Genomic DNA, 17,242 nt, shown 5'->3' with positions numbered 1-17,242 from the left:
GTCTTGCCACATGTCAGCACTCGGTCTGACTGAGCGCCTCCAGGAGAGAGGCCCAAGAAAGACGCGCCCCTAGGAGCGTCTTGCCACATGTCAACACTGGTTCTGACTGAGCGCCTCCAGGAGAGAGGCCCAAGCAAGACGCGCCCCGAGGAGCGTCTTGCCATATGTCACCACTGGGTCTGACTGAGCGCCTCCTGGAAAGAGGCCCAAGCAAGACGCGCCCCGAGGAGCGTCTTGCCACATGTCAGCACTCGGTCTGACTGAGCGCCTCCAGGAGAGAGGCCCAAGCAAGACGCGCCCCGAGGAACGTCTTGCCACATGTCACCACTGGGTCTGACTGAGAGCCTCCAGGAGAGAGGCCCAAGCAAGACGCGCCCCGAGGAGCGTCTAGCCACATGTCACCACTGGGTCTGACTGAGCACCTCCAGGAGAGAGGCCCAAGCAAGACGCATCCCGAGGAACGTCTTGCCACATGTCAACAATGGGTCTGACTGAGCGCCTCCAGGAGAGAGGCCCAAGCAAGACGCGCCCCAAGGAGCGTCTTTCCACATGTCAACAATGGGTCTGACTGAGCGACTCCAGGAGAGAGGCCCAAGCAAGACGCGCCCCGAGGAGCGTCTTGACACCTGTCAACACTGGGTCTGACTGAGGGCCTCCATGAGAGAAGCCCAAGCAAGACGCGCCCCGAGGAGTGTCTTGCCACATGTCAATACTGGGTCTGACAGAGGGCCTCCAGGAGAGAGGCCCAAGCAATACGCGCCCCGAGGAGCGTCTTGCCATATGTCACCACTGGGTCTGACTGAGCGCCTCCAGGAGAGAGGCCCAAGCAAGACGCGCCCCGAGGAGCGTCTTGCCACATGTCAGCACTCGGTCTGACTGAGCGCCTCCAGGAGAGAGGCCCAAGCAAGACGCGCCCCGAGGAGCGTCTTAGCACATGTCAACACTGGGTCTGACTGAGCGCCTCCAGGAGAGAGGCCCAAGCAAGAAGCGCCCCGAGGAGCGTCTTGCCACATGTCAACAATGGGTCTGACTGAGCGCCTCCAGGAGAGAGGCCCAAGCAAGACGCGCCCCGAGGAGCGTCTAGCCACATGTCAACACTGGGTCTGACTGAGCACCTCCAGGAGAGAGGCCCAAGCAAGACGTGCCCCGAGGAGCGTCTTGCCACATGTCAACACTGGGTCTGACTGAGCGCCTCCAGGAGAGAGGTCCAAGCAAGAAGCGCCCCGAGGAGAGTCTTGCCACATGTCAACACTGGGTCTGACTGAGCGCCTCCAGGAGAGAGGCCCAAGCAAGAAGCGCCCCGAGGAGCGTATTGCCACATGTCAACAATGGGTCTGACTGAGCGCCTCCAGGAGAGAGGCCCAAGCAAGACGCGCCCCGAGGAGTGTCTTGACACTTGTCAACACTGGGTCTGACTGAGGGCCTCCATGAGAGAAGCCCAAGCAAGACTCGCCCCGAGGAGTGTCTTGCCACATGTCAACACTGGGTCTGACAGAGGGCCTCCAGGAGAGAGGCCCAAGCAATACGCGCCCCGAGGAGCGTCTTGCCATATGTCACCACTGGGTCTGACTGAGCGCCTCCAGGAGAGGGGCCCAAGAAAGACGCGCCCCGAGGAGCGTCTTGCCACATGTCAGCACTCGGTCTGACTGAGCGCCTCCAGGAGAGGGGCCCAAGAAAGACGCGCCCCGAGGAGCGTCTTGCCACATGTCAGCACTCGGTCTGACTGAGCGCCTCCAGGAGAGAGGCCCAAGCAAGACGCGCCCCTAGGAGCGTCTTGCCACATGTCAACACTGGGTCTGACAGCGGGCCTCCAGGAGAGAGGCCCAAGCAAGACGCGCCCCGAGGAGTGTCTTGCCACATGTCACCACTGGGTCTGACTGAGCTCCTCCAGGAGAGAGGCCCAAGCAAGACGCGCCCCGAGGAGCGTCATGCCACATGTCCCTACTCGGTCTGACTGAGCGCCTCCAGGAGAGAGGCCCAAGCAAGACGCGCCCCGAGGAGCGTCTTGCCACGTGTCAACACTGGGTCTGATTGAGGGCCTCCAGGAGAGAGGCCCAAGCAAGACGCGCCCCGAGGAGCGTCTAGCCACATGTCACCACTGGGTCTGACTGAGCACCTCCAGGAGAGAGGCCCAAGCAAGACGCGTCCAGAGGAACGTCTTGCAACATGTCAACAATGGGTCTGACTGAGCGCCTCCAGGAGAGAGGCCCAAGCAAGACGCGCCCCGAGGAGCGTCTTGACACTTGTCAACACTGGGTCTGACTGAGGGCCTCCATGAGAGAAGCCCAAGCAAGACGCGTCCCGAGGAGTGTCTTGCCACATGTCAACACTGGGTCTGACAGAGGGCCTCCAGGAGAGAGGCCCAAGCAATACGCGCCCCGAGGAGCGTCTTGCCATATGTCACCACTGGGTCTGACTGAGCGCCTCCAGGAGAGAGGCCCAAGCAAGACGCGCCCCGAGGAGCGTCTTGCCACATGTCAGCACTCGGTCTGACTGAGCGCCTCCAGGAGAGAGGCCCAAGAAAGACGCGCCCCTAGGAGCGTCTTGCCACATGTCAACACTGGTTCTGACTGAGCGCCTCCAGGAGAGAGGCCCAAGCAAGACGCGCCCCGAGGAGCGTCTTGCCACATGTCAACACTGGGTCTGACAGAGGGCCTCCAGGAGAGAGGCCCAAGCAACACGTGCCCCGAGGAGCGTCTTGCCATATGTCACCACTGGGTCTGACTGAGCGCCTCCTGGAAAGAGGCCCAAGCAAGACGCGCCCCGAGGAGCGTCTTGCCACATGTCAGCACTCGGTCTGACTGAGCGCCTCCAGGAGAGAGGCCCAAGCAAGACGCGCCCCGAGGAACGTCTTGCCACATGTCACCACTGGGTCTGACTGAGAGCCTCCAGGAGAGAGGCCCAAGCAAGACGCGCCCCGAGGAGCGTCTTGCCACATGTCAGCACTCGGTCTGACTGAGCGCCTCCAGGAGAGAGGCCCAAGCAAGACGCGCCCCGAGGAGCGTCTTAGCACATGTCAACACTGGGTCTGACTGAGCGCCTCCAGGAGAGAGGCCCAAGCAAGAAGCGCCCCGAGGAGCGTCTTGCCACATGTCAACAATGGGTCTGACTGAGCGCCTCCAGGAGAGAGGCCCAAGCAAGACGCGCCCCGAGGAGCGTCTAGCCACATGTCACCACTGGGTCTGACTGAGCACCTCCAGGAGAGAGGCCCAAGCAAGACGCGTCCCGAGGAAAGTCTTGCCACATGTCAACAATGGGTCTGACTGAGCGCCTCCAGGAGAGAGGCCCAAGCAAGACGCGCCCCAAGGAGCGTCTTTCCACATGTCAACAATGGGTCTGACTGAGCGACTCCAGGAGAGAGGCCCAAGCAAGACGCGCCCCGAGGAGCGTCTTGACACCTGTCAACACTGGGTCTGACTGAGGGCCTCCATGAGAGAAGCCCAAGCAAGACGCGCCCCGAGGAGTGTCTTGCCACATGTCAACACTGGGTCTGACAGAGGGCCTCCAGGAGAGAGGCCCAAGCAATACGCGCCCCGAGGAGCGTCTTGCCATATGTCACCACTGGGTCTGACTGAGCGCCTCCAGGAGAGAGGCCCAAGCAAGACGCGCCCCGAGGAGCGTCTTGCCACATGTCAGCACTCGGTCTGACTGAGCGCCTCCAGGAGAGAGGCCCAAGCAAGACGCGCCCCTAGGAGCGTCTTGCCACATGTCAACACTGGTTCTGACTGAGCGCCTCCAGGAGAGAGGAACAAGCAAGACGCGCCCCGAGGAGTGTCTTGCCACATGTCAACACTGGGTCTGACAGAGGGCCTCCAGGAGAGAGGCCCAAGCAACACGCGCCCCGAGGAGCGTCTTGCCATATGTCACCACTGGGTCTGACTGAGCGCCTCCTGGAGAGAGGCCCAAGCAAGACGCGCCCTGAGGAGCGTCTTGCCACATGTCAGCACTCGGTCTGACTGAGCGCCTCCAGGAGAGAGGCCCAAGCAAGACGCGCCCCTAGGAGCGTCTTGCCACATGTCAACACTGGGTCTGACAGCGGTCCTCCAGGAGAGAGGCCCAAGCAAGACGCGCCCCGAGGAGTGTCTTGCCACATGTTACCACTGGGTCTGACTGAGCTCCTCCAGGAGAGAGGCCCAAGCAAGACGCGCCCCGAGGAGCGTCATGCCACATGTCCCTACTCGGTCTGACTGAGCGCCTCCAGGAGAGAGGCCCAAGCAAGACGCGCCCCGAGGAGCGTCTTGCCACGTGTCAACACTGGGTCTGATTGAGGGCCTCCAGGAGAGAGGCCCAAGCAAGACGCGCCCCGAGGAGCGTCTAGCCACATGTCACCACTGGGTCTGACTGAGCACCTCCAGGAGAGAGGCCCAAGCAAGATGCGTCCAGAGGAACGTCTTGCAACATGTCAACAATGGGTCTGACTGAGCGCCTCCAGGAGAGAGGCCCAAGCAAGACGCGCCCCGAGGAGCGTCTTGACACTTGTCAACACTGGGTCTGACTGAGGGCCTCCATGAGAGAAGCCCAAGCAAGACGCGTCCCGAGGAGTGTCTTGCCACATGTCAACACTGGGTCTGACAGAGGGCCTCCAGGAGAGAGGCCCAAGCAATACGCGCCCCGAGGAGCGTCTTGCCATATGTCACCACTGGGTCTGACTGAGCGCCTCCAGGAGAGAGGCCCAAGCAAGACGCGCCCCGAGGAGCGTCTTGCCACATGTCAGCACTCGGTCTGACTGAGCGCCTCCAGGAGAGAGGCCCAAGAAAGACGCGCCCCTAGGAGCGTCTTGCCACATGTCAACACTGGTTCTGACTGAGCGCCTCCAGGAGAGAGGCCCAAGCAAGACGCGCCCCGAGGAGCGTCTTGCCACATGTCAACACTGGGTCTGACAGAGGGCCTCCAGGAGAGAGGCCCAAGCAACACGTGCCCCGAGGAGCGTCTTGCCATATGTCACCACTGGGTCTGACTGAGCGCCTCCTGGAAAGAGGCCCAAGCAAGACGCGCCCCGAGGAGCGTCTTGCCACATGTCAGCACTCGGTCTGACTGAGCGCCTCCAGGAGAGAGGCCCAAGCAAGACGCGCCCCTAGGAGCGTCTTGCCACATGTCAACACTGGTTCTGACTGAGCGCCTCCAGGAGAGAGGAACAAGCAAGACGCGCCCCGAGGAGTGTCTTGCCACATGTCAACACTGGGTCTGACAGAGGGCCTCCAGGAGAGAGGCCCAAGCAACACGCGCCCCGAGGAGCGTCTTGCCATATGTCACCACTGGGTCTGACTGAGCGCCTCCTGGAGAGAGGCCCAAGCAAGACGCGCCCTGAGGAGCGTCTTGCCACATGTCAGCACTCGGTCTGACTGAGCGCCTCCAGGAGAGAGGCCCAAGCAAGACGCGCCCCTAGGAGCGTCTTGCCACATGTCAACACTGGGTCTGACAGCGGTCCTCCAGGAGAGAGGCCCAAGCAAGACGCGCCCCGAGGAGTGTCTTGCCACATGTTACCACTGGGTCTGACTGAGCTCCTCCAGGAGAGAGGCCCAAGCAAGACGCGCCCCGAGGAGCGTCATGCCACATGTCCCTACTCGGTCTGACTGAGCGCCTCCAGGAGAGAGGCCCAAGCAAGACGCGCCCCGAGGAGCGTCTTGCCACGTGTCAACACTGGGTCTGATTGAGGGCCTCCAGGAGAGAGGCCCAAGCAAGACGCGCCCCGAGGAGCGTCTAGCCACATGTCACCACTGGGTCTGACTGAGCACCTCCAGGAGAGAGGCCCAAGCAAGATGCGTCCAGAGGAACGTCTTGCAACATGTCAACAATGGGTCTGACTGAGCGCCTCCAGGAGAGAGGCCCAAGCAAGACGCGCCCCGAGGAGCGTCTTGACACTTGTCAACACTGGGTCTGACTGAGGGCCTCCATGAGAGAAGCCCAAGCAAGATGCGTCCCGAGGAGTGTCTTGCCACATGTCAACACTGGGTCTGACAGAGGGCATCCAGGAGAGAGGCCCAAGCAATACGCGCCCCGAGGAGCGTCTTGCCATATGTCACCACTGGGTCTGACTGAGCGCCTCCAGGAGAGAGGCCCAAGCAAGACGCGCCCCGAGGAGCGTCTTGCCACATGTCAGCACTCGGTCTGACTGAGCGCCTCCAGGAGAGAGGCCCAAGAAAGACGCGCCCCTAGGAGCGTCTTGCCACATGTCAACACTGGTTCTGACTGAGCGCCTCCAGGAGAGAGGCCCAAGCAAGACGCGCCCCGAGGAGCGTCTTGCCACATGTCAACACTGGGTCTGACAGAGGGCCTCCAGGAGAGAGGCCCAAGCAACACGTGCCCCGAGGAGCGTCTTGCCATATGTCACCACTGGGTCTGACTGAGCGCCTCCTGGAAAGAGGCCCAAGCAAGACGCGCCCCGAGGAGCGTCTTGCCACATGTCAGCACTCGGTCTGACTGAGCGCCTCCAGGAGAGAGGCCCAAGCAAGACGCGCCCCGAGGAACGTCTTGCCACATGTCACCACTGGGTCTGACTGAGAGCCTCCAGGAGAGAGGCCCAAGCAAGACGCGCCCCGAGGTGCGTCTTGCCACATGTCAACACTGGGTCTGACTGACCGCCTCCAGGAGAGAGGCCCAAGCAAGACGCGCCCCGAGGAGCGTCTTGCCACATGTCAACACTGGGTCTGACTGAGCGCCTCCAGGAGAGAGGCCCAAGCAAGACGTGCCCCGAGGAGCGTCTTGCCACATGTCAACACTGGGTCTGACTGAGCGCCTCCATGAGAGAAGTCCAAGCAAGACGCGCCCCGAGGAGTGTCTTGCCACATGTCAACACTGGGTCTGACAGAGGGCCTCCAGGAGAGAGGCCCAAGCAATACGCGCCCCAAGGAGCGTCTTGCCAATGTCACCACTGGGTCTGACTGAGCGCCTCCAGGAGAGAGGCCCAAGCAAGACGCGCCCCGAGGAGCGTCTTGCCACATGTCAGCACTCGGTCTGACTGAGCGCCTCCAGGAGAGAGGCCCAAGCAAGACGCGCCCCTAGGAGCGTCTTGCCACATGTCAACACTGGGTCTGACTGAGCGCCTCCAGGAGAGAGGCCCAAGCAAGACGCGCCCCGAGGAGTGTCTTGCCACATGTCAACACTGGGTCTGACAGAGGGACTCCAGGAGAGAGGCCCAAGCAACACGCGCCCCGAGGAGCGTCTTGCCATAAGTCACCACTGGGTCTGACTGAGCGCCTCCAGGAGAGAGGCCCAACAAGTCGCGCCCCGAGGAGCGTCTTGCCACATGTCAACACTGGGTCTGACTGAGCGCCTCCATGAGAGAAGTCCAAGCAAGACGCGCCCCGAGGAGTGTCTTGCCACATGTCAACACTGGGTCTGACAGAGGGCCTCCAGGAGAGAGGCCCAAGCAATACGCGCCCCAAGGAGCGTCTTGCCAATGTCACCACTGGGTCTGACTGAGCGCCTCCAGGAGAGAGGCCCAAGCAAGACGCGCCCCGAGGAGCGTCTTGCCACATGTCAGCACTCGGTCTGACTGAGCGCCTCCAGGAGAGAGGCCCAAGCAAGACGCGCCCCTAGGAGCGTCTTGCCACATGTCAACACTGGGTCTGACTGAGCGCCTCCAGGAGAGAGGCCCAAGCAAGACGCGCCCCGAGGAGTGTCTTGCCACATGTCAACACTGGGTCTGACAGAGGGCCTCCAGGAGAGAGGCCCAAGCAACACGCGCCCCGAGGAGCGTCTTGCCATAAGTCACCACTGGGTCTGACTGAGCGCCTCCAGGAGAGAGGCCCAAGCAAGTCGCGCCCCGAGGAGCGTCTTGCCACATGTCAGCACTCGGTCTGACTGAGCGCCTCCAGGAGAGAGGCCCAAGCAAGATGCGCCCCTAGGAGCGTCTTGCCACATGTCAACACTGGGTCTGACAGCGGGCCTCCAGGAGAGAGGCCCAAGCAAGACGCGCCCCGAGGAGTGTCTTGCCACATGTCACCACTGGGTCTTACTGAGCGCCTCCAGGAGAGAGGCCCAAGCAAGACGCGCCCCGAGGAGCGTCTTGCCACATGTCAGCACTCGGTCTGACTGAGCGCCTCCAGGAGAGGGAGCCAAGCAAGACGCGCCCCTGGGAGCGTCTTGCCACATGTCAACACTGGGACTGACAGAGGGCCTCCAGGAGAGAGGCCCAAGCAAGACACGCCCCGAGGAGTGTCTTGCCACATGTCAACACTGGGTCTGACAGAGGGCCTCCAGGAGAGAGGCCCAAGCAAGACACGCCCCGAGGAGCATCTTGCCACGTGTCAACACTGAGTCTGATTGAGGGCCTCCAGGAGAGAGGCCCAAGCAAGACGCGCCCCGAGGAGCGTCTTGCCACATGTCAACACTGGGTCTGACAGAGGGCCTCCAGGAGAGAGGCCCAAGCAATACGTGCCCCGAGGAGCGTCGAGCCACATGTCAACACTGGGTCTGACTGAGCGACTCCAGGAGAGAGGCCCAAGCAAGACGCGCCCCGAGGAGCGTCTTGCCACATGTCAACACTGGGTCTGATTGAGGGCCTCCAGGAGAGAGGCCCAAGCAAGACGCGCCCTGAGGAGCGTCTAGCCACATGTCACCACTGGGTCTGACTGAGCACCTCCAGGAAAGAGGCCCAAGCATGACGCGTCCTGAGGAACGTCTTGCCACATGTCAACACTGGGTCTGACTGAGCGCCTCCAGGAGAGAGGCCCAAGCAAGACGCGCCCCGAGGAGCGTCTTGCCACATGTCAACACTGGGTCTGACTGAGCGCCTCCAGGAGAGAGGCCCAAGCAAGACACGCCCCGAGGAGCGTCTTGCCACATGTCAACACTGGGTCTGACTGAGCGCCTCCAGGAGAGAGGCCCAAGCAAGACGTGCCCCGAGGAGCGTCTTGCCACATGTCAGCACTCGGTCTGACTGAGCGCCTCCAGGAGAGAGGCCCAAGCAAGACGCGCCCCGAGGAGTGTCTTGCCACATGTCAACACTGGGTCTGACAGAGGGCCTCCAGGAGAGAGGCCCAAGCAACACGCGCCCCGAGGAGCGTCTTGCCATAAGTCACCACTGGGTCTGACTGAGCGCCTCCAGGAGAGAGGCCCAAGCAAGTCGCGCCCCGAGGAGCGTCTTGCCACATGTCAGCACTCGGTCTGACTGAGCACCTCCAGGAGAGAGGCCCAAGCAAGATGCGCCCCTAGGAGCGTCTTGCCACATGTCAACACTGGGTCTGACAGCGGGCCTCCAGGAGAGAGGCCCAAGCAAGACGCGCCCCGAGGAGTGTCTTGCCACATGTCACCACTGGGTCTTACTGAGCGCCTCCAGGAGAGAGGCCCAAGCAAGACGAGCCCAGAGGAGCGTCTTGCCACATGTCAGCACTCGGTCTGACTGAGCGCCTCCAGGATAGAGAGCCAAGCAAGACGCGCCCCTGTGAGCGTCTTGCCACATGTCAACACTGGGTCTGACAGAGGGCCTCCAGGAGAGAGGCCCAAGCAAGACGCGCCCCGAGGAGCGTCTTGCCACATGTCAACACTGGGTCTGACAGAGGGCCTCCAGGAGAGAGGCCCAAGCAATGCGTGCCCCGAGGAGCGTCTAGCCACATGTCAACACTGGGTCTGACTGAGCGCCTCCAGGAGAGAGGCCCAAGCAAGACGCGCCACGAGGAGCGTCTTGCCACATGTCAGCACTCGGTCTGACTGAGCGCCTCCAGGAGAGAGGCCCAAGCAAGACGCGCCCCGAGGAGCGTCTTGCCACATGTCACCACTGTGTCTGTTTGAGAGCCTCCAGGAGAGAGGCCCAAGCAAGACGCGCCCCGAGGAGCGTCATGCCACATGTCAACACTGGGTCTGACTGAGCGCCTCCAGGAGAGAGGCCAAAGTAAGACGCGCCCCGAGGAGCGTCTTGCCACATGTCAACACTGGGTCTGACTGAGCGCCTCCAGGAGAGAGGCCCAAGCAAGACGCACCCCGAGGAGCGTCTTGCCACATGTCAACACTGGGTCTGACTGAGCGCCTCCAGGAGAGAGGCCCAAGCAAGACGTGCCCCGAGGAGCATCTTGCCACATGTCAACACTGGGTCTGACATAGCGCCTCCAGGAGAGAGGCCCAAGCAAGAAGCGCCCCGAGGAGAGTCTTGCAACATGTCAACACTGGGTCTGACTGAGCTCTCCAGGAGAGAGGCCCAAGTAAGACGTGCCCCGAGGAGCGTCTTGCCACATGTCAACACTGGGTCTGACTGAGCGCCTCCAGGAGAGAGGCCCAAGCAAGACGCACCCAGAGGAGCGTCTTGCCACATGTCAACACTGGGTCTGACTGAGCACCTCCAGGAGAGAGGCCCAAGCAAGACGTGCCCCGAGGAGCGTCTTGCCACATGTCAACACTGGGTCTGACTGAGCGCCTCCAGGAGAGAGGTCCAAGCAAGAAGCGCCCCGAGGAGAGTCTTGCCACATGTCAACACTGGGTCTGACTGAGCGCCTCCAGGAGAGAGGCCCAAGCAAGAAGCGCCCCGAGGAGCGTATTGCCACATGTCAACAATGGGTCTGACTGAGCGCCTCCAGGAGAGAGGCCCAAGCAAGACGCGCCCCAAGGAGTGTCTTGACACTTGTCAACACTGGGTCTGACTGAGGGCCTCCATGAGAGAAGCCCAAGCAAGACGCGCCCCGAGGAGTGTCTTGCCACATGTCAACACTGGGTCTGACAGAGGGCCTCCAGGAGAGAGGCCCAAGCAATACGCGCCCCGAGGAGCGTCTTGCCATATGTCACCACTGGGTCTGACTGAGCGCCTCCAGGAGAGGGGCCCAAGAAAGACGCGCCCCGAGGAGCGTCTTGCCACATGTCAGCACTCGGTCTGACTGAGCGCCTCCAGGAGAGAGCCAAGCAAGACGCGCCCGAGGAGTGTCTTGCCACATGTCAACACTGGGTCTGACTGAGCGCCTCCAGGAGAGAGGCCCAAGTAAGACGCGCCCCGAGGAGCGTCTTACCACATATCAACACTGGGTCTGACTGAGCGCCTCCAGGAGAGAGGCCCAAGCAAGACGCGCCCCGAGGAGCGTCTTGCCACATGTCAACACTGGGTCTGACTGAGCGCCTCCAGGAGAGAGGCTCAAGCAAGACGCGGCCCGAGGAGCGTCTTGCCACATGTCAACACTGGGTCTGACTGAGCGCCTCCAGGAGAGAGGCCCAAGCAAGAAGCGCCCCGAGGAGCGTCTTGCCACATGTCAACAATGGGTCTGACTGAGGGCCTCCATGAGAGAGGCCCAAGCAAGACGCGCCCCGAGGAGCGTCTTGCCACATGTCAACACTGGGTCTGACTGAGCGCCTCCAGGAGAGAGGCCCAAGCAAGACGCGCCCCGAAGAGCGTCTTGCCACATGTCAACACTGGGTCTGACTGAGCGCCTCCAGGAGAGAGGCCCAAGCAAGACGCGCACCGAGGAGCGTCTTGCCACATGTCAGCACTCGGTCTGACTGAGCGCCTCCATGAGAGAGGCCCAAGCAAGACGCGCCCCGAGGAGCGTCTTGCCACATGTCAACACTGGGTCTGACAGAGGGCCTCCAGGAGAGAGGCCCAAGCAAGACGCGCCCCGAGGAGTGTCTTGCCACATGTCAACACTGGGTCTGACTGAGCGCCTCCAGGAGAGAGGCCCAAGCAAGACGCGCCCCGAGGAGCGCCTTGACACATGTCAACACTGGGTCTGACTGAGGGCCTCAATGAGAGAAGCCCAAGCAAGACGCGCCCCGAGGAGCGTCTTGCCACATGTCAACACTGGGTCTGACAGAGGGCCTCCAGGAGAGAGGCCCAAGCAATACGTGCCCCGAGGAGCGTCTTGCCACATGTCACCACTGGGTCTGACTGAGCGCCTCCAGGAGAGAGGCCCAAGTAAGACGCGCCCCGAGGAGCGTCTTGCCACATGTCACCACTGGGTCTGACTGAGCGCCTCCAGGAGAGAGGCCCAAGCAAGACGCGCCCCGAGGAGCGTCTTGCCACATGTCAACACTGGGTCTGACTGAGCGCCTCCAGGAGAGAGGCCCAAGCATGACGCGCCCCAAGGAGCGTCTTGCCATATGTCACCACTGGGTCTGACTGAGCGCCTCCAGGAGAGAGGCCCAAGCAAGACGCGCCCCGAGGAGCGTCTTGCCACATGTCAGCACTCGGTCTGACTGAGCGCCTCCAGGAGAGAGGCCCAAGCAAGACGCGCCCCTAGGAGCGTCTTGCCACATGTCAACACTGGGTCTGACTGAGAGCCTCCAGGAGAGAGGCCCAAGCAAGACGCGCCCCGAGGAGTGTCTTGCCACATGTCAACACTGGGTCTGACAGAGGGCCTCCAGGAGAGAGGCCCAAGCAACACGCGCCCCGAGGAGCGTCTTGCCATAAGTCACCACTGGGTCTGACTGAGCGCCTCCAGGAGAGAGGCCCAAGCAAGTCGCGCCCCGAGGAGCGTCTTGCCACATGTCAGCACTCGGTCTGACTGAGCGCCTCCAGGAGAGAGGCCCAAGCAAGTAGCGCCCCTAGGAGCGTCTTGCCACATGTCAACACTGGGTCTGACAGCGGGCCTCCAGGAGAGAGGCCCAAGCAAGACGCGCCCCGAGGAGTGTCTTGCCACATGTCACCACTGGGTCTTACTGAGCGCCTCCAGGAGAGAGGCCCAAGCAAGACGCGCCCCGAGGAGCGTCTTGCCACATGTCAGCACTCGGTCTGACTGAGCGCCTCCAGGAGAGAGAGCCAAGCAAGACGCGCCCCTGGAAGCTTCTTGCCACATGTCAACACTGGGACTGACAGAGGGCCTCCAGGAGAGAGGCCCAAGCAAGACGCGCCCCGAGGAGTGTCTTGCCACATGTCAACACTGGGTCTGACAGAGGGCCTCCAGGAGAGAGGCCCAAGCAAGACACGCCCCGAGGAGCATCTTGCCACGTGTCAACACTGGGTCTGATTGAGGGCCTCCAGGAGAGAGGCCCAAGCAAGTCGCGCCCCGAGGAGCGTCTTGCCACATGTCAACACTGGGTCTGACAGAGGGCCTCCAGGAGAGAGGCCCAAGCAATACGTGCCCCGAGGAGCGTCGAGCCACATGTCAACACTGGGTCTGACTGAGCGCCTCCAGGAGAGAGGCCCAAGCAAGACGCGCCCCGAGGAGCGTCTTGCCACATGTCAACACTGGGTCTGATTGAGGGCCTCCAGGAGAGAGGCCCAAGCAAGACGCGCCCCGAGGAGCGTCTAGCCACATGTCAACCCTGGGTCTGACTGAGCACCTCCAGGAAAGAGGCCCAAGCATGACGCGTCCCGAGGAACGTCTTGCCACATGTCAACACTGGGTCTGACTGAGGGCCTCCAGGAGAGAGGCCCAAGCAAGAAGCGCCCCGAGGAGCGTATTGCCACATGTCAACAATGGGTCTGACTGAGCGCCTCCAGGAGAGAGGCCCAAGCAAGACGCACCCCGAGGAGCGTCTTGCCACATGTCAACACTGGGTCTGACTGAGCGCCTCCAGGAGAGAGGCCCAAGCAAGACGTGCCCCGAGGAGCGTCTTGCCACATGTCAACAATGGGTCTGACTGAGCGCCTCCAGGAGAGAGGCCCAAGCAAGACGCGCCCCGAGGAGCGTCTTGACACTTGTCAACACTGGGTCTGACTGAGGGCCTCCATGAGAGAAGCCCAAGCAAGACGCGCCCCGAGGAGCGTCTTGCCACATGTCAACACTGGGTCTGACAGAGGGCCTCCAGGAGAGAGGCCCAAGCAATACGCGCCCCAAGGAGCGTCTTGCCATATGTCACCACTGGGTCTGACTGAGCGCCTCCAGGAGAGAGGCCCAAGCAAGACGCGCCCCGAGGAGCGTCTTGCCACATGTCAGCACTCGGTCTGACTGAGCGCCTCCAGGAGAGAGGCCCAAGCAAGACGCGCCCCGAGGAGTGTCTTGCCACATGTCAACACTGGGTCTGACAGAGGGCCTCCAGGAGAGAGGCCCAAGCAACACGCGCCCCGAGGAGCGTCTTGCCATAAGTCACCACTGGGTCTGACTGAGCGCCTCCAGGAGAGAGGCCCAAGCAAGTCGCGCCCCGAGGATCGTCTTGCCACATGTCAGCACTCGGTCTGACTGAGCACCTCCAGGAGAGAGGCCCAAGCAAGATGCGCCCTTAGGAGCGCCTTGCCACATGTCAACACTGGGTCTGACAGAGGGCCTCCAGGAGAGAGGCCCAAGCAAGACGCGCCCCGAGGAGCGTCTTGCCACATGTCAACACTGGGTCTGACAGAGGGCCTCCAGGAGAGAGGCCCAAGCAAGACGCGCCCCGAGGAGTGTCTTGCCACATGTCAACACTGGGTCTGACAGAGGGCCTCCAGGAGAGAGGCCCAAGCAAGACACGCCCCGAGGAGCATCTTGCCACGTGTCAACACTGGGTCTGATTGAGGGCCTCCAGGAGAGAGGCCCAAGCAAGTCGCGCCCCGAGGAGCGTCTTGCCACATGTCAACACTGGGTCTGACAGAGGGCCTCCAGGAGAGAGGCCCAAGCAATACGTGCCCCGAGGAGCGTCGAGCCACATGTCAACACTGGGTCTGACTGAGCGCCTCCAGGAGAGAGGCCCAAGCAAGACGCGCCCCGAGGAGCGTCTTGCCACATGTCAACACTGGGTCTGATTGAGGGCCTCCAGGAGAGAGGCCCAAGCAAGACGCGCCCCGAGGAGCGTCTAGCCACATGTCAACCCTGGGTCTGACTGAGCACCTCCAGGAAAGAGGCCCAAGCATGACGCGTCCCGAGGAACGTCTTGCCACATGTCAACACTGGGTCTGACTGAGGGCCTCCAGGAGAGAGGCCCAAGCAAGAAGCGCCCCGAGGAGCGTATTGCCACATGTCAACAATGGGTCTGACTGAGCGCCTCCAGGAGAGAGGCCCAACCAAGACGCACCCCGAGGAGCGTCTTGCCACATGTCAACACTGGGTCTGACTGAGCGCCTCCAGGAGAGAGGCCCAAGCAAGACGTGCCCCGAGGAGCGTCTTGCCACATGTCAACAATGGGTCTGACTGAGCGCCTCCAGGAGAGAGGCCCAAGCAAGACGCGCCCCGAGGAGCGTCTTGACACTTGTCAACACTGGGTCTGACTGAGGGCCTCCATGAGAGAAGCCCAAGCAAGACGCGCCCCGAGGAGCGTCTTGCCACATGTCAACACTGGGTCTGACAGAGGGCCTCCAGGAGAGAGGCCCAAGCAATACGCGCCCCAAGGAGCGTCTTGCCATATGTCACCACTGGGTCTGACTGAGCGCCTCCAGGAGAGAGGCCCAAGCAAGACGCGCCCCGAGGAGCGTCTTGCCACATGTCAGCACTCGGTCTGACTGAGCGCCTCCAGGAGAGAGGCCCAAGCAAGACGCGCCCCGAGGAGTGTCTTGCCACATGTCAACACTGGGTCTGACAGAGGGCCTCCAGGAGAGAGGCCCAAGCAACACGCGCCCCGAGGAGCGTCTTGCCATAAGTCACCACTGGGTCTGACTGAGCGCCTCCAGGAGAGAGGCCCAAGCAAGTCGCGCCCCGAGGATCGTCTTGCCACATGTCAGCACTCGGTCTGACTGAGCACCTCCAGGAGAGAGGCCCAAGCAAGATGCGCCCTTAGGAGCGCCTTGCCACATGTCAACACTGGGTCTGACAGAGGGCCTCCAGGAGAGAGGCCCAAGCAAGACGCGCCCCGAGGAGCGTCTTGCCACATGTCAACACTGGGTCTGACAGAGGGCCTCCAGGAGAGAGGCCCAAGCAATGCGTGCCCCGAGGAGCGTCTAGCCACATTACAACACTGGGTCTGACTGAGCGCCTCCAGGAGAGAGGCCCAAGCAAGACGCGCCACGAGGAGCGTCTTGCCACATGTCAGCACTCGGTCTGACTGAGCGCCTCCAGGAGAGAGGCCCAAGCAAGACGCGCCCCGAGGAGCGTCATGCCACATGTCAACACTGGGTATGACTGAGCGCCTCCAGGAGAGAGGCCCAAGTAAGACGCGCCCCGAGGAGCGTCTTGCCACATGTCAACACTGGGTCTGACTGAGCGCCTCCAGGAGAGAGGCCCAAGCAAGACGCACCCCGAGGAGCGTCTTGCCACATGTCAACACTGGGTCTGACTGAGCGCCTCCAGGAGAGAGGCCCAAGCAAGACGTGCCCCGAGGAGCATCTTGCCACATGTCAACACTGGGTCTGACATAGCGCCTCCAGGAGAGAGGCCCAAGCAAGAAGCGCCCCGAGGAGAGTCTTGCCACATGTCAACACTGGGTCTGACTGAGCGCCTCCATGAGAGAGGCCCAAGTAAGACGTGCCCCGAGGAGCGTCTTGCCACATGTCAACACTGGGTCTGACTGAGCGCCTCCAGGAGAGAGGCCCAAGCAAGACGCACCCAGAGGAGCGTCTTGCCACATGTCAACACTGGGTCTGACTGAGCACCTCCAGGAGAGAGGCCCAAGCAAGACGTGCCCCGAGGAGCGTCTTGCCACATGTCAACACTGGGTCTGACTGAGCGCCTCCAGGAGAGAGGTCCAAGCAAGAAGCGCCCCGAGGAGAGTCTTGCCACATGTCAACACTGGGTCTGACTGAGGGCCTCCAGGAGAGAGGCCCAAGCAAGAAGCGCCCCGAGGAGCGTATTGCCACATGTCAACAATGGGTCTGACTGAGCGCCTCCAGGAGAGAGGCCCAAGCAAGACGCGCCCCGAGGAGCGTCTTGACACATGTCAACACTGGGTCTGACTGAGGGCCTCAATGAGAGAAGCCCAAGCAAGACGCGCCCCGAGGAGCGTCTTGCCACATGTCAACACTGGGTCTGACAGAGGGGGCCTCCAGTAGAGAGGCCCAAGCAATACGTGCCCCGAGGAGCGTCTTGCCACATGTCACCACTGGGTCTGACTGAGCGCCTCCAGGAGAGAGGCCCAAGTAAGACGCGCCCCGAGGAGCGTCTTGCCACATGTCAACACTGGGTCTGACTGAGCGCCTCCAGGAGAGAGGCCCAAGCAAGACGCGCCCCGAGGAGCGTCTTGCCACATGTCAACACTGGGTCTGACTGAGCACCTCCAGGAGAGAGGCTCAAGCAAGACGCGCCCCGAGGAGCGTCTTGCCACATGTCAACACTGGGTCTGACTGAGCGCCTCCAGGAGAGAGGCCCAAGCAAGAAGCGCCCCGAGGAGCGTCTTGCCACATGTCAACAATGGGTCTGACTGAGGGCCTCCATGAGAGAGGCCCAAGCAAGACGCGCCCCGAGGAGCGTCTTGCCACATGTCAACACTGGGTCTGACTGAGCGCCTCCAGGAGAGAGGCCCAAGCATGACGCGCCCCGAAGAG

The sequence above is a fragment of the Nothobranchius furzeri genome, chromosome 3 (genome assembly GCF_043380555.1).
Source record: "Nothobranchius furzeri strain GRZ-AD chromosome 3, NfurGRZ-RIMD1, whole genome shotgun sequence".
NCBI lineage: Eukaryota > Metazoa > Chordata > Actinopteri > Cyprinodontiformes > Nothobranchiidae > Nothobranchius > Nothobranchius furzeri.
The sequence above is the reverse complement of the archived record's forward strand: the minus strand, read 5'-3'. Positions refer to the sequence as shown.